Consider the following 25,064-nt stretch of genomic DNA (forward strand, 5'->3'; position numbering starts at 1 on the left):
GTATATGTACCACATTTTTAAAATCCAGTCCTCTTTTGAAGGGCAGCATGGTTGGTTCCATGTTCTTGCTATTGTGAACAATGCTGAAATAATCATACGTGTGAAAGTATCTTTTTTATAGAGTGATTTGAGTTCTTCCGGGTATATTCCATTGGGCTCATTTGAAATGTTCTTTAGAGTCAACATTTTCCTCATCATTATATCTTCCCAACCTTGGTCATAATTCTGACTGTGGACACTCTGGAAAGTTGACTTCCTCAGTGCTCAGGGTTATCATGATCCTCAGGGAACCAGGTTACATCCAGCCAGAACAGATTTCTCAGTCTCCACTCTCTACCACTCACCTAGCTGTTCCATGCAACTTTCGTTTCTTCCCTTGCTGGAACTCCCAGATGAGAAAAAGGAACAGCAGACGTAGTAGACGTAAATGTTCTATGCTGGAACATATGGTCCTGTCTCTCACCGTGGTTAACAGACCTGCCCAGCTCAACCAGAAGGCTGAAGGTATGAACAGGTGAACAGGAGGATGAGTTTGGATATTATGCTTCAGGGAGATGGATGTGGATACAATAGACCAAAAGAAAACGCACTCCCTTCCATGTCCCAGTTATCCTCCACTTCTGAGAAAATGACCTGATGGCCAGAGTCTGTGGAAATAAGCTATGAAAAAGATCCTGAATTTACAGTTCTTGGCAGAAGAAGATCTGGAAGGCTTTAGGGATTTTGTGACCTACAGAACAAGTGCATTCTGAGAGACCCCAATTTTGAAATGTCAGTTTCCATCCCCAAAGAGCTGTAGTGAGTGGATATGGAAGGAATGCCTCTATGGCTCTTCTTTCTGACATCAGGCTCACTCTCCCCAGCATGTGACTGTCAACCCAAAGTCAAAGCTCCCAGGTGTGAATCAAACAGCCTTCCCCAGGTGACCAGGCCGGTGGTGCCACACTTGGCAGGTGGCACCACAGGCCTTGTCTCCCTCCAAAGGGTCAGCAGGAGGAGACTTCTAACTCGGGATGTGTTTGTTTATACTACCCACTTCCCCGACTGTAAAAAAATCACAAAAATAATTGAAGCCAAAATCAGGAATTGGGTGACAAAAAACAACTGAGTGCTGACAAAACAAAATTATGGATCAACACTACTCTGGTTAATGACCTGAAGCAGGTGGGGGATGGGGTGGATAGAAACAGAAGGTGCTGTGTCCAGGTGGTTTCAGGGATTGTCCACTTGCTCCTACTCTGTAGGGCTCCAGTGGGCAGAGTCAGGACCCAGCCCAGCCTGTTCCGCCTTCCCTCTGGTCAAACCCACAGTGTCCTCCTGGGCTCAGGCAACCTGCGAGGCTCCAGGCTTCCCTTGGACCCTGCTCTGTTTCCAGCATCAAACATAGTGCAAAGGCTCGTTACCCTGCAGAGCTCCTGGCTGCTGCACTGGACACAGCCTCTCTGTCTGGAGCTTGCTTGTTGCGTTAATTGACACTGGGCTTGTCTCTCCATGTTCTATGAGTCATAACCCTCTCTACCTGCCCTCCAGGTTGCACTTAATTTGCCCACCAACTCCTGGGGCAGGATCTCAGAGTTCCAGTCTCAGAGGAGGCCCCACACTTGGTCATATAACAGTAACACCCGTTGCCGGGCTCGATGGCTCAGCCTGTAATCCCGCGCTTTGGGAGGCCAAGGCGAGTGGACTGCCTGAGCCCGCGGGTTCGAGACCCTCCTGGGCAACTTGGTGAGACCTCATGTCTACAATAAAACAAAAAATTAGCTGGGCGTGGTAGCGTGCACCTGTAATTCCAGTTACTTGGAAGGCTGAGGCAGAAGGATCGCCGGAGCCCAGGAGGTCGAGGCTGCTGTGGCTGGGAGTGGCCACTGCACTCCAGTCTGGGTGACAGAGTGAGACTCCAACTCAAAAAAACAAAAAACATAAAACAAATAAACAGTAACACCAGTGATCTTTCTCTCTCTCCCCACCCCCACCCTGAATTTGTGTTAAACTCTCAGAGGCTGAATTTCTTATCTAAAGAAGGAATAATGGCCCTAAGTGCACAGGACAAAATGCACACCATTTGGCAAATCGTAAGGACTCAAATTGTAAGGGCTCTCTTGCATATTGCTGGTAAGAATGGAAAATGGTGCAGCTATTTTAGAAAACAGGGTGGCAGTTCCTCAAAAGGTGAAACCTGGAACTACCATCAGTTCCAGCAATTCCACTCTTAGGTATGTACCCAAGAGAAACCTGGAATTACCATCAATTCCAGCAATTCCACTCTTAGGTATGTACCCAAGAGAAATGAACATGTGTCCACACAAAAACGTGTATAAATGGTTCACAGCAGCATTATTCATCATTGCCAAAAATGAAAATAGCCCACACGTCCATCTGTTCACGTCCATTGAACAGATAAACAAAATGTGGTATATGCATGCAAGGGAATACCATTTGAACATAAAAAGAAAGGAAGTACTTATATATGTTACGAATTGGATACACTTTGAAATCTATGCTAAATGAATAAAGCCAGATTTTTTAAAAAAAAACAAATATATTATAAGATTCCATATATGTGAAATGTCTATAACAGGCAATTCCATAGAGAGAAAAAATATATTAGTGGTTGACAGGGGCAAGGTAGAATGAGGAGTGACTGCTAATGGGTTCGAGTTTCTTTTTAGAGTGATAAAAATATTCTAGAATTAGTGGTGAGTTGTTCACTCTTTGAGAGTGAATTGTAAAGTATGTGAATTACATCTCAACAAAAATAATGGAGCAAATAAAATAAAAATAGGATACGGAGCAAAAATACAGTAAAGGTCCCAACTTGCTTGTGTCCACTTCAAATTGTATGACCATCACTCTCACAGCAGCCTTTTGGGGTCCTAATGCAGCTGCCTGAGATTAGCACAGAAAAGACTTCTACCTCCTTCTCTGTTGAGTCATGTATCTAGGTCTAACTCTCTATCGTTTATCTAAAATTCTATTCTACTTCCTTTCAGCTGCACAGTTCTCTAACTGCCATATTTAACCCACCTAATTCAGTTACTACTGTCATATAAATTCTAAGCAGTTTTGTGTCATGGACACACAACACACACATTCACACACACCACACATTTTTCTGTTCTTGGGAGTAATTAAGCACTATAGCTTTTCCATTCCATTGTCTGCAGAGGAATAAATTACAGACAAAAAATGTATATTTCAGCTGCGTTTGATTTCATAAAGATAGAAACATTCTCTGTCTCTACAAGGCTGAAGGGCAACATGTGTCGCCCTCCCTTGTCTAGAATGGCTAATGGTAAGCCAAAATTAAATAATATTTTTCAAAATCCATTAGGGGGAAGGTTTTTTTTTTCCAAGTAGACAACCTAGCGCGCTCCTCATGAATTTTCCTGACATCTCACATGACAAAAATGTCCCCTTTAATCCCTTCCCAAGGCTAACAACTGCAGCAACTCAACCCTTCACATTTAATTTCCTTTTAAAACCAGTTTCTGAGGGGGCTCAGCCTCCACCACAACAGCTACTCTGGAAGGACTCCAGTGAGCAGTAACTGCCTCAAACCCAATATGTAATCATTGTTATGCAAATTACCTTCATAGAGAGAAATTCAGAGTCAATATACGTTTTCTCCCCAGACTAGCTTGCTCCCTTCCCTAATTAGCTTTTACTGAGCTATGGCTCACCATATTTTAAGGTCAAAAAGTCTCCTTTACAGGATATCCACCTGATACATGGAAGATTTTTTTTTTCCAGGGCTGCTTTCATTCTGGATAATTATTCTTTCCTAATGAGAAACAAGCACAGTTTGTTTGCTAATATGTCTTTGTTTGCAATGGACAGTTGGCTACACTGCTGGAGAAACCTTCACTCCTCAATTACTCTCCTTTTTCATTTGCTCTTTCAAATTTCAATTTACTGAAAGAGTGTCATTCCACGTACTCAACTACCTGGAGGGAAAACATAAAATGAAGACACAGCCTCCTGGAATTTACTGTCTATACAGGGAGCAAAAATATAACTACTTTGCTTAGGTGGTAAAGGTAAAGGATCTTGAATATAATTTTTATGATGAATCAGAGAATTGAGAGACCAATATGGGCTCAGAATAAAATACTCATATTCATAATATCTACGGACGCTAAGAATACAGGTCCTGGTTCAACGATTGGAAAAATATTTGTGTTTTTCGACCACATGGACCACATGGGTTGGAATTTTATAAATCTGTCTTTGGGGAAGCCCTGACCTGCTAAATTCATCAAGCACAGCCACTGTACCCTCTCCTCATGAGCACAACTGGGAAAGGAGCTGCTATACTGGTCAGCAGACGTGTAACAAGGGTGTAGCAAATGGAACAGAAAAGAAAAGATTCATTCATACCTTCAACTAATAAAGACTTACTAGCAACTTGCTATGCCCCAGATCTTGAGACTTAGCCACAAATAAAACAGACACCATTCCTGGTCTTTTGCCCCTTGCAGCCTAAAGTGGAAGATGGACATTAAGCAACTAATTATGTAAGTAATTAATTTCAATTAAGTAAGTGCAGCAAATGAGGTGTAGGGCATGCTAAGAAATCAACCTCCTAGACAGGGGGAGGGGGGCTCACAGAAGGCTTCTCTGAGAAAATGAAACTTAAGCTGAGATTTTACATAGGAAGAATGGAAACAACATGGTAAGCAACTCACTAAGAGAAATGGAGTCCCTCCTGACTCTTCTTAAAAGCTGACAACCTGTTAAAGTTTGCGTTGCATCCTCTCAAAATTCCTACATGAAGTTCTCATCCCCGGTACTATGCTATGCTAAGTCTTTATTGGTTGAAGGTATGAATGAATCTTTTCTTTTCTTTTCTGTTCCATTTGCTACACCCTTGATACACGTCTACTGACCAGTATAGCAGCTCCCTTCCCAGCTGTACTCAGAATGTAAACATAAGGCCTTTAAAGAAGTGACTGAGATAAAATGACAATGTTAAGTAGACCCTAAGAAAAGAAAGAGACACTCAGGGTGTGTGCATGCGGAAAGAAGATTGTATGAAGAGGCACCAAGAGGGCTGTCACCTGCAAACCAAGGAAAATGGCTGCAAGAGAAAACAGCCCCGCCTACACAGTAATCTTGAATTTCTACCCTCCAGAACCCTGAGAAAGATCTCTGTTGTTCAAGTCATGCAGTTAGTGGTATTCTGTTATGGCAGCCAGAGCAGACTAATACACAACCAGAGACAATTCTGCTGGGTTTTCAAGGGATTTTTAGTAGTGGTGATATCAAGGCAGGGGTTGACATCAAGGTTTCAATTCAGGTGAATAGGAAAAGATGAAAGGAATGGAAGGAAGTAGACAGAGGGACAGTTGGTGTGGAAAAGGGACTCTAGACTAAGAGTCTAGAGTATAGATCACCAAGATCCTTCTTAGTGGTAGCATCTTTTGCTTTTCCCACACAGGGACTGCAGAGCCATTGCATATTGTATTCATCCACATCCTTAACAGCTGAATACACATGTTCCTTCTCCAGCCTGTCTCAAGAATTAGAATGAGTAAGGCAAGGGCCTCCCAACTGTGCCCTCGACATAGCTCAGCACCAAGAAGCTGTGCTACCCAAAGTTCATCTCTCAACTGCCCTGCATGTCAGTTTCCTCATCTATAAAATGCGGATATTATCATATCTCAGCTCAGCCTATAATCTGCAGTAAAGAGAAACACGAGGCCATGCTCAGTGGCTCAGTCTGTAATCCTAGCATGTTGGGAGACTGAGGCAAGTGGACTGCCTAAGACTGCGGGTTTGAGACCAGCCTGGGCAACTTGGCAAGATCTCATCTCTACAATAAAAAAAAATTAGCCAGGCGAGGTAGCATGTGCCCATAGTTCCAGCTACTTGGAAGGTTCAAGCAGAAGGATCGCCTGAGCCCAGCAGGTTGACACTGGGGTGGCCGTGAGCGTGCCACTGCACTCCAGCCTGCATGACTCTAGAGAGAGACTCCAACTCCAAAAAAAAAAAAAAAAAGAGAGAGAGAGAGAGAGAAGCATGAGCTAGGATTTCCCTCAGCTTTTTTGATTTTTTAAAATAATTTTCATCCTTTAGTTTTTAAAAAATTCTTACTGCTTCAACTGGTTTTCATACGCGTAAATATTTATTATAAAAACTATTGTATTTTTTCAAAAAGTATTCTCTTCATTCCCTACTTTTAATACTTGTCTTAAATGCTATTCCCTTTATTTTATACATTTTAAAATATTAATGTTGTAAGTTTTACCTTTTCATCTCCTTTATCAAAAATCTCAATTATTTTGTCTTGTTTTTTATTTCCTGTATACATTATTTTCCCTGTTTTTAAATTCTTTCTTTTTTATCTTCTTGCTTCTAGAAGTAATTTAACTTTCTGATTTCCTTTGAGAATGCAACATTTAGTATCAACGATCCCTGACTTATAATGGTTCAACGCAAAATTTTTCAGCTTTACAATGGTGTGAAAGCAATAGGATTCAGTAGAAACTGCACTTCGGGTATCCATTCAACCTTTCTGTTGTTCACTTTCAGGACAATACTCAATATCTTAAATGAGATATTCAATACCTTATTATAAAATAGACTTGGTGTTAGATAATCCTGCACAACTGTAGGCTAATGTAAGTGTTCTGAACACATTTAAGGAAGGCTAGGCTAAGCTAAGATGTTTGGTAGGTCAGGTGAATTCAATGAGCTTTCTACTTACGACATTTTCAATTTACCAACAGTTTGTCAGGACATAATCTCATCATATGTTAAAGAGCATCTATAGTCTTCCTATTTTACGTATTACCTGAAAATTTGTTTCTCTGTTGACCAGCAAAAGGCATGGTGGTGAAAGTAGACACTGGGGAGGTTACGGTAGTTTCATCCCACCTTGAGGACACTGGAATTCTTTTTTCTCCCAAACACCCCAAGCCACCCAGAGAGGTTTCCACATACCCTGGCCCTCCCAGACCACCAAATGCAGCTCTCAAGAAACAAACCTGTTCAGATGGCTCTGAAGACCTTCCAGAAACGTTTCCGAGGGCAATAGTATACAGATGGCACATCCAGCTCCCAGAGGGGATATTCATAAAACACAGTGCCTTCTGATCCTTCTGTGAGGAATCAATTATTTGATCATCTATACTGTTAGATATTAGATTTAGGAAAAATTGGGCCCCAAATTCCTCACAACATAGAAGAGGTGACTGGAAAGACTTTCCCAGGAAAGGGAGAAACCAGGTGACCACTGGTTTTGCTTTCGTCCAACCTGTCAGCCTCTAGAATACTTATTTCTACACTGATGCCTTCCCTTCCTCCCTTTTTGGCTGAATTCTGGGAAAACATACTTGGGAATGGGGGAAGGGCATAAGCTCTCTGAGCTCATGAAGGATCTACAGTGTCTAACTAGAGTAGGGCTTATCCCAACTTGCCAATGCGCCAGGGCAGCTGGTACCTACCAAGAATGTGGAAACCCGGGTCAAAGATGGAAGTCACTCTACTCTGGCTATGCTCTGGTGAAATCCTTGGAGTTTAGGGAACAGACTGAAATTATACAATCCCTCAACTCCCAAAAGAGCACTTACCACTTTTCTATGGGGTTTGCATCCCTGGTAGGTGATTAAATCTCTCAACAGAGTATAAGTCATCATGGCAACACCTGCAATTTATGGTAGTTTTGTCTGAATATTTGTATCCATTGGTTTACCACGTGGGAACCAAATAAAAGGAGGTTTCTCCCCAACACATGACCATCTTTGTTGCTGCACGGTTGTGCCTCCCGCCAGCTTTAATAACAGCACCCTTAGCTCACTTCCCACCCTCAGGCTACATCTGGTTGAATCACCAGTAAGCTCCCTCTCAGCATGGTTTAGCCAGAAGGCCTGAGCCAAATGAATCAGGTTGCCAAGCCTAGAAGAAGATGTTCCTCCATGGCCATGCAGCACACCTTGGGAACCATGTATCTTTATCAGGTTCATCTTTAGGAGAGGATATGATTCCATATCCCCAACTTCACTGAGGGACAAAATACATGGTTAACTAGCCAAATAGCAAGCCCTGACTCTAGATATTGCTGGGGAGCTTTACCTCCAAGCTCCCTACTGCTCGGGTTATAAATAAAGTGGAAAGAAAAATAATATCCGTGGTGGTTTGCTGAAATGAAATACAGAGCAGCCATTTCTCTCCAGACTTGAAAGTTATTTTGGGAATAAATCTCGTCGATGGTGAGCTGCTCACTGTTTTTCTCTCCTGCAAAACAGGATTTACAGGACTAGTGTTGTGATAGAGGCCTACCACAGCAGTCACTCTTAACTCCTAAGAGCCTTCCTCCTCTTCTCCCACCTTCTTCTTTGCCAACAGAACACTGACTGTGTGGCATTTTGTCCATTTCTAGGATGAATTATCGCTTATTCATCCTAGAGCGGGGCTTATCCCAACTTGCCAAGGCGCCAGGGCAGCTGGTACCTACCAAGAATGTGGAAACCCGGGACTCTGGAAAGGTTACTCTTCCTGATCAAAAGGATAGCCCTTTTCTATTCACCCTGATTGGGATGTTGGTGTTAGAACATAGTGCTTCGATCACCATGAAGGAAAAAATATAATTAGTCAGAAAGAGAGTTCCACATGTAACATTATTGAGCTAATGAATGAGTCCAAGACCTCGGACCACTAGGATCCTTGTTAAGTAAAAGGTAAACGTCTTCATGGCTTCAGACCTGCTAGGTATTCTGCCATGTGCAAACAAAAGCAAAAAGGCACACAGAGCATACGGTTATATTTACTAAGACATGCCATCGAAGACACAGTGGTAAGATCCAGAGTGATCTTTACGGCAACTGAAGAGAGATTGCTTTAGGCAGAGCTGTGCTACTTCTGACTTGCTATGTCCTGGAGACACTGTGAGCCATGTGGTTGGCATTTGTCTTACGTGTTGACGGGTAGAAAGCAGCGGTCCAAATCTGGGACCCATTTCTGGCAAATACACCGAACTGAACAGCACACATTATTTATATTTTCGTTTCATCCTTGTTCTCCCTTTAACCTTTGTCATGAATTCCTCAGCATAACTATTATTATCATTATAACATTCTAAATGCATCCTTATACTTCTCTAGTAAACAATTTGTCTGCTGTTTCAAATCACTTTTAAAATTAACACGTGAATAAATACAAATAAAAGGATCCTTTGGGGGGACTTCTGGGGTAAATAACACAATGAAAGTCTATACAAAGGTTATGGGAACCCAGATGAAGGCATGATTTTCTCTCCCTGGCCATGCAGGAAGCATGGATGGCTTCCCCAAGGAGTGACACTCGGGTGGGGTCTAAAGGGTGGAAGCACACTCCTAGCAAAAGAAAAAGCATGTGCCTCAAATCACAGATGGGAGAGGCAAATTTAGGGGCGAATGAAACAGGAGACAGGTTGGTGTGCAGGGTGGCAAGGCTGGAAGACAGATGGGAATCAGGCTGCAAAGGGTTGTGAATCTCAGCTGTTGGGTCACAGCAAACCATAAAGTGTTTTGGGTAAGAAAGGAAACAGAAATGGTTGGGTCTATATGCAATGACGGTATGAAGATGACTCTGACAAAAGTCGGAAAAATGAAAAGATCAGGTAGAAGGTGACATCAGCTGTCTAAATCTGACTGAAAAGCATTTGGGCTAAGAGAAGTGGTAGACAGAGCAAAGAGAAAGGAAAGACGCTCCCAGAGCAAAGCTCAGAGGGTTTGCCAGTTTGTCCTCCCGGCACCTGTCATAGCCCTTCACTCATTCCACCCATGTTGATAAATCTTCCGCAAAGTGCCTGAGACTGCAAGGTTCTGGAGATACAGAAGCCCCTCTAACCTAGTCAAGGAGACCGACAAGTTCCAGGAGAACGTAACAAGGAGAGGACGTTGAATATCTAAGTCCTAAATCCAACCGAGAATGGGGGGTGAATTTGGTACAGAATGTTCAGCAACATTATATTCATCCCCTCCCCCCAGAAAGACAGAACGATCCTGTGACATCACACCCAGTGCCTTTTTGAAAGTAGTTCTATAAAAGGCAACACTGAGGAATGAGAATAGAAACCAAGCAGTCTGGGTGTGGGATGACCCTTGGAAACACGGGTGAGATCACACACCGTCTCAGTCCAGCACCATGCCCCCTCCCTCAAGCTGCAATCCGATGCTTCTTTCTTCCTCTGCGAATATCCTTAAAGGCTTGACAAACGTGAGTCACTGAGACAAGAATAGCACCATTCCTAAATAGCAGGCCTTTATATACCTGTTTCCTTGTTCATATTTATCCCCGTCACTGTGCCTTCCAGACTACTGCCCCCATGCAAGAAACTCCCCTCTGATCCAGAGCCTTCAGACTTCCCTGGATTGGATGAAATGACAACACATGACCCCTGATCAGGCTCAGGGAGACCCCTCCCACCGGCCCACGATCCCTGCACCTTTTCTCCCAAAGGTCTCAGTGTGGCTTCTTTCTGATAAGCAGAAGCTGTGAACCAAGTATCCCGATTAAGTAATCTCTACAGTCTCCCAGAGCCAGAGAAATACACGAAGGAAAAAAAAAATGCTTCAAACATATGCATTGTTCTATTCTAAAAATATTGCTCTAACGAAAACCTACCAACCACCTGGACTTTAGATTTAACTTATTTTCTGATTTCTTCTACTGAGCTCATGCTTCAGAGAGTACTTTAAGAAGCAGTCCCACCCCCAGGAAGTTCTCTTTGATTGCACCCATCTGTGCTCTCCTAAGACCTATCTTATCACTGCACTGGTAAAACTGTATAATTTTCTGTTTAGATGGTTGTTGCCTCCAACAGACTGTGAGTTTCCTTTCCCGTGGCAGGAACAGGGTTTTATTGTCTCTGCACACCAGCCCCTGGTACACTAATGCGCACGCAGCAGGTACTCAAAAATGTGGTATGAACCACAATGAGATACCACCTCACACCCATTAGGATGGCCACTGACAAAAAAGAAAATAACAAGCATTGGTGAGGATGTGTTAAAATTGGTACCCTGTGTACTGTTGATGGGGATGTAAATGGTGCAACCGCTATGGAAAACATATGGTGGTTTCCTCAAAAACTTAAAAATAAAATTACCATATAATCTAGCAATTATAACTATAAACCCAAAAGAATTAAAAATAGGAACTTGAATAGATATTTGCACACACACATGTTCACAGCAGCACTATTTACAATAGCCAAGAGGTAGAGGCAACTTAAGTGTCCATGGACAAACAATGGATAAAGAAAAGGTGGTGTATACATACAATGAGACATTATTTAGCCTTAAAAAGGAAGGAAGGCTGGGCCCGGTGGCTCATGCCTGTAATCCCAGCACTTTGGGAGGCTGAGGCGGAAGGATCACTTGAGGCCAGGAGTTCAAGGCCAGCCTAAGTGACATAGCAAGACCCCCATCTCTACAAAAATAAAAACATGAAAAATGTTTTAAAAAGGAAATTCTGACACATCCTACAACATGGATGAAACTTGAGGATAATATTCTAAGTGAAATAAACCAGTCACAAAAGGAAAATTATGATTTCACTTATATGAGGTACTTAGTGTACTCAAATTCTAGAGACAGAAAGTGGAATTGTGGTTGTCAGGCTAAAGGAATGAAGAGTTGTTATTGTTTAATGGGTACACAGTTTCAAATTTAAAGGTGAAAATATTTCTGGAGACTGCACATTAATGTGACTATATTTAATACTACCAATGTGTACCCTTCGAAACGGTTAAGATGGTAAATTTTATGCTACGTATGCTTTGCCGCAATTAAAAATTTTTAAATGTAAATTAAATCATCATACTTCCCTGCTTAAAACATCCAGTGGTTTTTCATAGAACCTGGAATTTTTAAAAAATGAATCACACTATGTCAGAGGAAAAGTCTTCTGAGGCCATTCAGTGGATTAATAATGATTATCTCTCTTGGAATCCAAAGCGTTCGTTGAAATATGAAAACCTCTCTAGCTCTGTGTGACACCAGGTGGCCAGCCTGACAAGCCCTTTACTGCCGACCACACTCAGAACTGTGATGACAACATCCAAGAGGGCCCCTTCCTTCACCACAGTCCTGACATCTACCAAACACACTGGAGAAGAGAAGGGGCTCACAGAGTCCCTGCCTTCAACACAAACATCAGAGACAGCTCTATGAAAAGAGAGTACCAGATTTTAAGAACTGCTAAGGATTTCACTCCTGTGAATTTCTAAGACAGAATCAGCTATCCCTAGGGGTAGAAAAATTTATTCTTGCCATGGGTCAAACACAAACAAGAAATTATGGTGCTTTAACCTGCAGCCAGATTTGATATACAATTTAAGGAGAGTCGCCCCAGGAAGAAAGAAGCAGGATAAAAATTTGCTAACAGAAGATTTTTATGAGCATTTACCACCAGTCTTGCAAGTGCTGATGGGGAAATCTTCCCAAGGAACTAGCAAAACTTAAATGTGCTCAAAGCCTTCTGGCTCCAAATCGGATTACATTTGACAGAAGAAAAATAATGAAATTCAGGATTAAGGTATTTAATTTTGTATAACCATAACTATATCTATGACTCTATCTATAGCTATATCTACCTCTATCCCAAACTTATTCTGTTTGTTTCCTGATGAGAAAAAATACTAGATTTCTAGGTAAAATACTGGACTTGTAGGTAAAACTGGCAATGGATTCACATTTGGCAGATCACTTTCCAACAAAAACATCCAAACTGTAGGGATTACCTAGGCTCAAGTAGGCAAATTTGGGTCATTGGCATCTCAGGAGCCTTGCAAACTGGGTGGTCTCCAGTTGACAGCCCTTGATATAGCCCAAGATTAATGTCCTTGGAGTATTTCCTAACAACACCATGCATGCAACGCTCCGTAATCAAAACCCTTTCCATTTACACTGGATTGCCCATTGACTGAATGTAACTAAACATCTACAGTGCATCTATTCAAGGTCATTAGGTAATTTGTCCAAGGGGTAAAAAGGACAAGTCAACATATAAGCCCACTTTGTCACCATTCTCATGCCTTCAGTTTCCATCTAAGTTGATGAATCCCTTAATGCATCTCTGCATTCTGTTTCACTTAATTTAGCTGTAGTCCCATGTACGCAGCATAAGCCATATTGCCACTTTGTAAGTGCTCAAAAATTATCCACTGGGTAAAAGAACAAGCAAGTCATTGAATGAATGAATCCTGCCTATTCCCTGACATAGGGAAGCTTGCAAAAATCAAGTACGTGGCTACCCTAATTGCAGAAACTAGGTGTGGTTTTATTCCAATCAGCAAGGTGTGCTCAAGAGATGAGCTGGAGACATTAATGTGAAAAGCTCTGTGTATATTCTTGAGGAACAAGCCCATTAAGTGTTTTAATTAGCTCAAACGCACACGTGTGTACCTTGGGACACGTGTGGAAAAAGAAAATATGACTCTTGTTTATAGTCTCTAGAAATCTTCAACATGGTTGTTTTAAAAATACTTGCCTCACAACTGCTCCCGAGGAGTTTAGCTGTTATTTGAATCCTGCAAAGAAAAATGTACCAAGTCTTGCTGTCAGACTTCTAGAAAGAGAAATTCAAAGGGCTAATCTCAAATGTTTGGGGTCAAGTCTTGCAAGAAATGTGGATCTTCATCAAATTTAATGGCTTCTTTTTTAGAGGGGAGTTCAACCTACTCTGAGTCATGAAGAAACAAAGACAGTAATTCCCCAGCCCCAGAGAATATGTGAATCACTCCCAACTAACAGATCAACGTGCTAGGCATCTGTAATCACTGTATTAAACAAGAAAGAGAATCTGACATCTTTCTAGCACAAGTCAGAAAAACATTGTATTTGACTGCATCCTTCACCCTCAAGTTTCCCAATGTCTGTTCAAACAGACCGTATTCATTTGCACAGACTCCCCCGATTCAGACTTAGGGATCATTCATTCAAAATGGGCTGGTTAATTTCACTTTCATATCATTTACAAAGAAAATGAAAAGAAGGCAATTAAGTGGTTTAAATAAGTCCAGCTTGCCGAACCCACAAAAGCTATCATATTTTTAAGAATCTTAGTGTATTCATTACATGCATGAAAACTGCTGCTCTTAAAAGAAATGAGCGCCCCATGTTGAATGAGGCAAGTTCAACAGAGTCTCAATGTAGTCCACGTTTTTAACAGCGGAGCTAGGCTATGTTCCTGAAAATAACAATTTAATAAGACCCAGTAAAATGGTATTTCTGGTTTTTCACCATTTCAGACTGGCTTTCTCTCCCCCACCACAGTCACATTCTATGAGGTTACAGCACCTGAGCTCAGAAGCAAAAGACAAGGAGACTTAGGTCCCAAAGACAACCAGAAAAGGATGTATACACATGGCCTTGCACGTGTATGCTTATATCTTTCAGGCCCTGGAATTAGTATGTAGTATCCCGAGGTTATCATTTAGAGAACTTATTCTGAAATAAAATACACCTGTAGTCCTAGTTACTCAGGAGACTGAGGAGGGAGCATTGCTGAAAGCCAGGAGTACGAAGCTGTCAGGTGCTATAACAGTCCCTGCACTCCAGCCTGGGCAACATAGTAAGATCCTCTCTCTAAAAATAAGAATGAAAAAATCTTAGTATACATATTATAAGACTAACTGTTTGTGATCATACTTAGTACCTACTTAGACTATGTTATCAAAGTCTTTCAAAGTAATTGTAAATAGGTTCTTCACCCTCCTGCACCGTGTAAAAAGCTGAAGCCTGTTTCTAAAGTAGTCAAATTATTTTTAATTTATGTGTACTCCTTAACTTACCTACAATTTACATTGTGTGTTTTATTTTATGGTATTTTATTTTCTTGGTGGTAAGAACACTTAACAGGAGATTTACCCTCTTGACAAAGTTTTAAGCGGTCAATACTATGTTGTTAACTACAGGTAAAATGCTGTACAGTAGGTCTCTAGAACTTATTCCTTTTATTTAATTGAAATTGTATGCCTGTTCAAAGACAGACAAAAGAAATGCAAGAATGACAGGAAACAACACCAGGACAATAGTAAATCCCTCTCTGTCAATAATTACTTTAAATGTAAATGCATTCAACATTATTCATTTTACAAATAGTTGCTGTTAAAGAGAAATAAACGGTTGATGATAAATTCTAGAAAAGAACCGAGTCCAGTTGCCAAGGCCCTCACAGCAGCTGACAGCACCTCAGCCCTGGCCAGAGGGCAGGGAGGGGGCCTAAAGTTCAAGGCCAGTCCCAAGCCCCCCCGCCAAGAATGTGCCCTACAGGCTGTGAACTTGCAAACATAAAGTCCACACTGTCAGGAGACACAGTGATGGGGAGTGTGATCCTGGAAATTCCTTTTCTCTGTTTCCCCTTTTAGAAATACTATGTGCAATTTTTAATTTTTCCTAGCAGTATGTTGATAACTGTGTGTGTGAGCATGTGTATGTGTACGTGGTGTGTGTGTGTGTGTGTGTGTGTGTGTGTGTGTGTGTGTGTGGAAAACAAATGACTTGCCTTCCAAGATAGGAAGAACAGCTGTTTCTCACTTATTAGGATCAAAAAATAACTCACTTCCATTTGTTATTCTGTCCAATCCCATGAACATCCAAAAGTCAGTGATTCAGAAAAGATAAGCCATTTCAGCTGTGGCAGAGAGGGACACACAAGGAAAGACAGACAGACATCTCCCTGTGTCTGCCAGCACACCGAGCTTTGAACTCATATTGGTTTTTAAACTCAACAAGCCTCCTCGTAGAAAGAAAAGCTTCAAGCCCTAAGCCCAAATACATCTCCTCTCTTTAATGAGAACACACATTCCTTCACCCTAAATTAGTAAACAGAGCCCCAACTCCCAAGGGTGTTATCAAAGCAATTTGAATCATCTCCCTCAAAAGTTTTATTGAACATGGCAGTCATTTTTCCCCGTCAGTGTCAGGCATGGAGAAAGAACAGGCTTTGGGAAGCTGTGATTATGAGGTTGAATCATTCCCTCCGGGGAGCTACAAGCAGAGACACATGAAGGACACACAGCTCCGTCTGACCCTTGGCATTCACCTCACCCACAGTCATCTCTGCACTAAACACTGTCAATCATGTCACCATGGAGGCAACAGCACTGATGGCATGGGGTGGATGAGGGGAGCCCATATGCCCCACAAGGGCCAGGACTGTATTCTCAGTGTCCACACACAGCAGACACCTGGCCAACACCTACAGAATAAAAACCTAGGCTGGGCTCGGTGGCTCAGCCTATAATCCCAGCACTTTGGGAGACTGAGGCAAGTGGATTGCCTGAGTCTGCAGGTTCGAGACCAGCCTGGGCAATGTGGCAAGGCTTCATTTCTACAATAAATCAAAAATTAGCTGGGCGTGGTAGCACGTGTCTGTAGTTCCAACTACTTGGAAGGCTAAGGCAGAAGGCTTGCTGGAGCCTGGCACGTTGACGCTTGGGTGACCATGAGTGCGCCACTGAACTCTATCCTGGGCGACAGAATGAGACTCCAATTAAAAAAAAAAAGAATAAAAACCAGGATTATACATCTGTGGGATGCCCACAGCCCAGGAAAAAAAACATAGTGTGACAAAACCAAACTCAAGCCTTAGTTTCCGTATCTGTATAATGGAACAAATAATCCCAACCTCTTAAGTCTGCTTTGAGGAATGCATGAAGTGATGTACATTGAGCACTTGGTACATTGGAGGTAATTTCATGAATGATAGTTCCCATATTCTCGTGTATGCAAGGACTTAAGATGGAATAATTTAATCCAGACAGATCAAAATATCATCCAATGTGGTAGGGGATTATTAGAAAACGCTTCAGAACATATATCACAATTAAGATGTTCCAGTTTGTTAATGCAAATGCTGTGCTCAGTGCCTGCAGCCAATACCACAAGCTTGTGCCATTGTCACAAAAAGGTACACAACTTTCCATTCTGAAAAGCCCCATCAACGCAAAGCGAGACCCGACAGGGATCAGGGCCCAGCCTTTACTACTGGAGTCCATTGGGCCGAATGCCGGTATTCCAGAAATAAAGACAGTTTTCTGCTTACCAATGTTTTCCCGCAACACCAGAAGAAAAGGTAATAATATAACAAGAGCATTGGCCTTAGAACTAGCTGTGCCAGGATCAAGGTGGGCCAGCTGGCCACAGGTTCTTTGCTAGACACTTTTATCTAGGCTCAGGGTATGAGGTAGGGTAAGGGGAAGTGATCTCATGCCCTGTGGGCTGGGTCTACCTGTCTCCGTAGGTGTGTGACTGACTCCACTGGTCAGTTAAAAGGATGGTAGCTCAACTTCTGCAGGTCACTGGTGTGAAAACTCTGGTATGTCCACACTTGGAGATATGAAAATCCACAATTATACCATAAGCACTGCTTCCCTGTCTAGTGTCCTCAGACAGCTACAGTTTTTAAAATCGTATTCTGCATTTTGGAGTTAAAGTTGCTCTGAAGTAGTTCTCCTCATGCCCCAAATACATTTATATCAATATCCCACAAAAGGCATGAACCTGTGTCCACATGGTGGACACACACAAAAACACACACACTGAAATCACTTGAAATATAAATGATGCACAATTCTGATTGAGCTAGATTGAAAAATACGAACAGTGACCTGAACACAACTTTACTCTTAGAAATAGAAAAATTCAGACACCTGGAAGACAGACAGAACAATCTGACTCCAGCTGCCCTACACAGCTGGACAAACACGAGGTCAGATCAGAGGGAAGCATGGAGTCTGAACCAGAAAAAAAGAAGCAGCCTGCACACAGATCAGCCCTAGGAGGTACAAGACTCTTGTCCACGCCTCTGAGCCAAGCCCTCAACTTCAGTCCCTCTTTTTGTTGTTCTTGATCATAACCATACTTTATTTATACATATAAATATACATTTCCTTATATTTTTGTCCCCCTGATGTTTCTTTTTGCAAAAAGCACAACCATTAGTTTATTAAAGTTTATTTAAAGAAAATACACAGATCTTGAGTTTGATGAGTTCTTTCTTTTTTTAATTAAATATATATTTTTTATTTTAAAATTGTAAGACCTTCGAGATCGTGGCAGCCCGCTCGCACCAACCCATGCCCTCGCTCCGCCACCGATCCATGCCACTCCAGCTCGTCATGAACAATGATATTGCTGCGCTTGTAGTTCACAACGTCTCCGGCATATGCAAGGCCAGCTTTGTGGGCAACGACGTCCCCCAGGCCGTCTTCCCTTCCACCGTGGGGCACCCATGGCATCAGGGCGTGATGGTGGGCATGGGCCAGAAGGACTCCTATGTGGGCGATGAGGCCCAGAGCAAGAGAAGCATCCTGACCCTGAAGTACCCCATCGAGCACGGCCTCGTCACCAACAGGGATGACATGGAGAAGATCTGTCACCATACCTTCTACAACGAGCTGTGTGTCGCCCCCAAGGAGCACCCCGTGTTGCTGACCGAGGCTCCCCTGAACCCCAAGGCCAACAAGGAAAAGATGACCCAGATCATGTTTGAGACCTTCAACACCCCAGCCATGTATGTAGCCATCCAGGCTGTGCTGTCCCTGTATACCTCTGGCCGCACCACTGGCATCGTGATGGACTCCGGGGATGGGGTAACCCACACTGTGCCTATCTACGAGGGATATGCCCTCCCCCATGCCATCCTGCATCTGGACCTGACTGGCCGGGACCTGACAGACTACCTCATGAAGATTCTCACTGAGCATGGCTACTGTGGAAGGGGGCTTAAAAAGACATCTACAATGCCAAAAATACAGCTAAGCATGAACTCAGCCTTTCCACAGTTAAGCATGTACTCAGCCTTTGCACAGTTAAAAAGTTCCCTTCCTGGAAACTGGTAACAGCACCTTCTGGCTAGGTTAAACTGTTTAACAGCTTTTTTTTCACTTCTGTGAACCCCGCTAGCATTGTTTGAAAAGTACCTAGGCCTCCAGGATGTTGCAATTTGACCCACTTGGAAAGTCCCAATGTGGTTTGCCCCATTTAAGTAAGCCCCTACAGCAAATGGGGGCCCTTGCTGTCCAGCAACAAGTGGCCGCCGGCCGGCTCTTGGCTAATAAACCTCTCCTTTTTATAACTTGTACTTTTGGTGTCGGTGTCTGTGAATTAAGCACTCGGTTCCTATTTCAGCTACAGCCTCACCACCACGGCTGAGCGGGAAATTGTGCATGACATCAAGGAGAAGCTCTGCTATGTCGCCCTGGACTTCAAGCAGGAGACGGCCACCGCCGCATCCTCCACCCGCCTGGAGAAGAGCTACAAGCTGCCTGACAGCCAGGTGATGACCATCAGCAATGAGAGGTTCTGCTGCCCCGAGGCTCTCTTCCAGCCTTCCTTCCTGGGCATGGAATCCTGTGGCATCCACGAAACCACCTCCAACTCCATCATGAAGTGTGATGTAGACATCCACAAGGAGCCGTACTCCAACATGGTGTTGTCCGGAGGTATCACCATGTATCTAGGCATCGCTGACAGGATGCAGAAGGAGGTCACTGCCCTGGCGCCCAGAACGATGAAGATCAAGGTCATCGCACCCCTCAGCGCAAGTACTCCGTGTGGATTGGCGGCTCCATCCTGGCCTCGCTGTCCACCTTCCAGCAGATGTGGATCAGCAAGCAGGGGTACGATGAGTCTGGCCCCTCCATCGGGTACCGCAAGTGCTTCTAGGACAACTGATTAGCACATTACACCCTTTCTTGAACCTAACTTGCGCAGAAAACAGGATGAGATTGGCATGGCTTTATTTGTTTTGTTTTTTTGTTTTTTGTGTGGTTTTTTTTGGCTTCATGACTCTCAGGATTTAAAAACTGGAACGGTGAAGGTGACAGCAAGTTGGAGCGAGCATCTCCAAAGTTCTACAGTGTGACCAAGGACTTTTATTGTACATTGTTCTTTTTTAAATAGTCATTCCAAATATCGTGAGATGCATTGTTACAGGAAGTCCCTTGCCCTCCCAAAAGCTGCCCCACTTCTCTCTAAGGAGAGTAGCCCAGTTCTCTACTGGTCCACACGGCAGAGGAAACAGCATTGCTTTTGTGTAAATTATGTAATGCAAATTTTTAAAATCTTCACCTTAATACTTTTTTATTTGTTTTATTTTGAATGATCAGCCACCGTGGCCCCTCTTTTTGTCCCCGACTTGAGATGTATGAAGGCTTTTGGTTTCTCTGGGAATGGGTGGAGATATAGAGCCAGCCAGGGCTTACCTGTACACTGACTTGAGACCAGTTCAATAAAAGTGCACACCTGAAAAAATAAAAATAAAATAAAATTGTGGGGTACAGTTAAGGGTTAGGTATACAAATATTCATTGTGCAGGTACCCTTGTTGATGAGGTGTGCCCCCCCTTTCCCCAGACAGATATTGACTACCGTTAATCCCACTTCCCTGCCTCTCCCTGCTCCCCCCCAGACCCCGTAGTTTCCCACCACTGTCAATCCTTTTCTTATAGTATTATGATAGATGTTCAAGGTCCACTTATGAGTGAGAACATATGATACTCAGATCTTTGTTGCTGTGAAAGATCACTCAGTATTATAGACTCTAGTTCCATCCAGGTTGCTGCGAAATTCATGATTTTGTTCTTTTTTGTGGCTGCGTAGTATTCCATTGTGTATATGTGCATTTTTTTTTTTTTTTGAGTTGGAGTCTCACTCTGTCACCCAGACTGGAGTGCAGTGGCTGCTCCCAGCCACCGCAGCTTCGACCTGCTGGGCTCCGGCGATCCTTCCACCTCAGCCTTCCGAGTAGCCAGAATTACAGGCATGCACCACCACGCCCGGCTGATTTTTTTTTTTTTTTTTATTGTAGAGATGAGGTCTCGCTGCCCAGGCAGGTCTCGAACCTGCAGGCTCAGGCAATTCACTCACCTCAGCCTCCCAAAGGCACGGGATTACAGGCTGAGCCACTGAGCCCGGCTACATGTGCATTTTTTAAATCCAGTCCTCTTTTGATGGTCAGCATGGTTGGTTCTATGATCTTGCTATTGTGAACAATGCTGCGATAAACATACATGTGCAGGTATCTTTTTTATAGAGTGACTTGAGTTCTTCAGGGTATATTCTCAGTATGGGGATGGCAGGGTTGTATGGAAGGTCGATTTTTAGATCTTTAGGAATCGTCAAACTGATTTCCACAGAGGCTGTACTAGTTTACACTCCCACCAACAGTGTAGAAGTGTTTCCTTTTCACCACATCCTCTCCAGCATTTGTTATTTTTTGAGTTATTGATGATGGCCATTCTGACTGGAGTTAGGTGGTATCTCAGTATAGTTTTAATTTGCATCTCCTTGATAACTAGTGAGGCTGAACATTTTTTCATGTATCTGTTGGAGAGTTTGATGAGTTCTGATCATCATAAATACCTGTTGTGTAGCCACCATCCAAAAGAAGTCCTAGAATAGCTCCATCACCTACAAAAGTGTCTCAAGGCTTTTGTCCAGGCAATTCTGCCCACCAGTCCCTCAGCCACTTCATCATCGGAGATTATTTTTGCCTGTTATAGAACTTCACAGAAGTGGAATCATACAGTAGCTACTCCTTCTGTCTGGTTTATTTTGTTTCAACATGATAGTTTTTTTGGATTTATTCATTTTTTTGCATGTGCCAGTAATTCATTCCTTCTTGTTGCTGAATAGCACTCCACAATGAATATACCAGTTTATTTATTCTTTCACCTGCTGATTGACATTTGGAGTACGATCAACTCCAAATCTGTCCAAGTTGCTGCAAAGTCCATATGTTTGTCTTTCTTTATGGCTTCATAATATTCCATTGTGTATATGTACCACATTTTTTTATCCAGTCCAGCTTCGACGGGCAACATGGTTGGTTCCATGTTTTTCCTATTGTGAATAGAGCTGCAACAAACATACATGTGCAGGTATCTTTTTTGTAGAATAATTTGAGTTCCTCAAAGTATATTCCCAATAGGGGACTTGCTGGGTCATATGGAAGGTCAATTTCTAGTTCTTTCAGAAATCGCCAGGCTGTCTTTCAGAGAGGTTGCATTAGTTTGCATTCCCACCAGCAGTGGAGAAGCATTCCTTTTTCTCCGGATCCTCGCTAGCATCTGTTGTTGTTTGTTTTATTAATGATGGCCATTCTTACGGGGGTTAGGTGGTATCTCAATGTGGCTTTAATTTGCATTTTTCTGATGATGAGTGAGGCTGAGCACTTTTTCATGTGTCTGTTGGATGCCCACATATCTTCTTTTGAGAAGTGTCTATTGATGTCTTTTGCCCACTTTTTAATGGGGCTGTTTAATAATTAACAGTTATTAATTATAATTAGCAATTATAATACTATAAGAAAGGGATTGACAGTAGTAGGAAGCTTTCAGGGGAGGAGAGTGGGATTGGCAGTTGAAGGAAACTGCTAGGGGAGGGAGGGGCATATCTCATCAACAAGGGTACCTGCATAATCAACATTAGTATACCTAACCCTGAATTGTACCCCACATCCTTATAATAAAAAAAAATGAAAAGTCTTCTTTGTCCCATCAGAGCAATGGTAGAAGAATGCCAGCATGCACGCAGGAATTGGGCTAAGAATTAGGCTCCCGTCCTTCTTGACTTCTGTTGCCTTAAGAGGAGGACTCTACAAGCATGGCATGCTCATGTGCCCTGATGGGGCCAAGGTCCATCAACACAGTATTGGGGGAAAAATATATATACACACATATATACATATTATATATGTGTGTATGATGTGTTTATGTATACACATACATATATCATCATATATATTATGGTCTATTAAAAATTATATTTCTATATGTACTTACATATTTCATATAATACAATATTAATAACATATTATAATACACAACACATATGCATCCTGGGTTCTAAAGGTCAAAAATACATTAACCAAGAGTATGTCTGTGTGAGGCAGGGGTAAAAAATCCTAAAACATCTCCCATATAATGAGGAATCAAAAGAAATGGCTTCATTCTTACCTCTGATAAACAGAGATAGATATATAGGATCACAAACCGCCATTTAAATGGAAAGATAATTACTAATGGAGATAATAAAGGCAAACAAAACATTGTCCAAAAAGTCAAAGTCTGAGGACAAAGAGAATAGTAACACTACGAGGAAGAGAGGGAAAAATAAGATGCTAGAAGATCATTCAGATTACTTAAAACAATTCATATATTAATAAACTGAAAAATGTCTTTAAGATGAGAACTCCCTGGACAAAAACAAATCCATTATGTGATCAGGAACATATGTAAATTGGATTGTAGGCTAGGTGAAAAAAAAGAAAAGAAAAGTAAACACTGAACTCAGCCTCACCACCTTAGATAACAGTAGGATGAGAGGCATGCTGAAGTTTTTGGAGGTGTGTGAGTAATGGAAGAGACACTTATGGCTGCCAGGTGAAGTCCAAGAAGATGTGCTAGATATGTCCAGAGGATGAAGCTAAAAACAAAGGAGCTGATCCAGGAAGCAAGTTTAGGATATCAACTAGAAAACTAACTTGAGGCTGGGCTCGGTGGCTCAGCCAGTAATCCCGCGCCTTGGGAGAATGAAGTGAGTGGATTGCCTGAGCCCGCAGGTTCGAGACCCGCCTGGGCAACTTGGCGAGACCTCATCTCTACAATAAATCAAAAATTAGCCAGGCATGATAGCGCGCGCCTGTAGATCTGGCTACTTGGAGGGCTGAGACGGAAGGATCGCTGGAGCCCAGCAGGTCGAGGCTGCGGTGGCCGGGAGCGGCCACTGCACTCCAGTCTGGGCGACAGAGTGAGACTCCAACTCAACAAAAAAAAGAAAACTAACCTGAGAAGAAAAAGTTTTAAGAGGGCTGGTGGGCAACCCTCTCCAACCCATTGTGGGAGCTTTTCTGTCCTCTCAATAAATTCTGCTTTCTAAAAAAAAAAAAAGAAAGAAGAAGGAGGAAGAGGAGGAGAAGGCTGGTGAAAAATGGAACCAGCAGAATTCCCCCTGAACTTAGAAGGATTAACATAAAGAAAGAGTGTCCTTGGCTTATCCATAAAAGACAGGAGGTTGAGAAACTGAGTTAAGGGTGTACAGCTAGGACTATTCATTTGACCCAAAGCATCACTGAAGAGAAAAAGCATTACATAGGAAAAGACAGCCATTATATATTGATAAAAGATAACTTTAACAATTAATATAGACTATCACAACATCAGAGAGACTGGGGACTAAATAACATTACTTCAAATAATTGCAAAATTGTTGGAAAAAAGAGCAAATGGAAAAAACAACTCTTTCCAATGACTGTATTTCTTTATATATTTTGACAGGTCAAGTTTAGAAACCTATACAAAATAACATAATTCATTTGAATATATAAAATTGAACTAATAGACGTATATATGACACCTATAGGATTTATGAGACACTATCAAGCAAACCAATATACACATTATGGAAGTTTCAGAAGGAAAAGAGAGAGAGAAAGGAGAAGCAAGCTTATTTAAGGAAACAATAAACAAAACTTCCCAAACTGGGAAGGAAAATAAACATCCAGTCTCAAAAGCACATGGAATGCCAAATATCCTGAATATAAAGAGGTTTACACTGGCAAACTTTACAATTAATTTGTAAGAAGACAAAGAAAATTTTGAAAGCAGAAAAAGAAATGTGCCTCACCATATTACAAAAAAAAAAAAAAAAAAAGACTGGGTGCAGCAGCTCATGGCTGTGATCACAGCACTATGAGAGGCAGAGACTGGAGGATTGCCTTAGCCCAGGAGTTCGAGACCAGCCTAGACAACTTGACGAGTCCTTGTCTCTACAATAAATCAAAAAATTAGCTGGGTGTGGTGGTGTGTGCCTGTGGTTTCAGCCACTTGGAAGGCTGAGGCAGAAGGATCACCTCAGTTTATCAATACTATACCTGCCTTTTAAGGAATGCATAAGGAAGTTATCCATAAGGAATAAAAATAAACCAAACGGCAAAACAAAAGCATATAAAAGTACAAATCTCATCAGTAAATATAAATGTGCAGTCAAATACAAAATAATATAACACTGTAACAGTGGCACACATATACACATAACTCTAACATAAAATTTAAAAGAGAAAATAATTTGGCAG

General features: G+C 42.2%; 1 protein-coding gene and 1 pseudogene across 2 annotated transcripts in view; one reads left to right on the forward strand and one right to left on the reverse strand.

Annotated features, from left to right (window-relative positions):
* LOC103256735 (putative polypeptide N-acetylgalactosaminyltransferase-like protein 3) overlaps positions 1-25,064 on the reverse strand; it is a 233,767-nt gene that overhangs the window by 90,714 nt on the left and 117,989 nt on the right. The window lies entirely within an intron of this gene.
* Positions 18,035-19,659, forward strand: LOC103256734 (annotated as a pseudogene). Its single transcript, XR_002481771.1, has 2 exons — positions 18,035-18,711; positions 19,119-19,659. The product of XR_002481771.1 is annotated as an actin, cytoplasmic 1-like (transcript).

This window comes from Carlito syrichta, unplaced genomic scaffold (genome assembly GCF_000164805.1).
Source record: "Carlito syrichta isolate Samal-C Ts95f unplaced genomic scaffold, Tarsius_syrichta-2.0.1 Scaffold295060, whole genome shotgun sequence".
Taxonomy (NCBI): domain Eukaryota; kingdom Metazoa; phylum Chordata; class Mammalia; order Primates; family Tarsiidae; genus Carlito; species Carlito syrichta.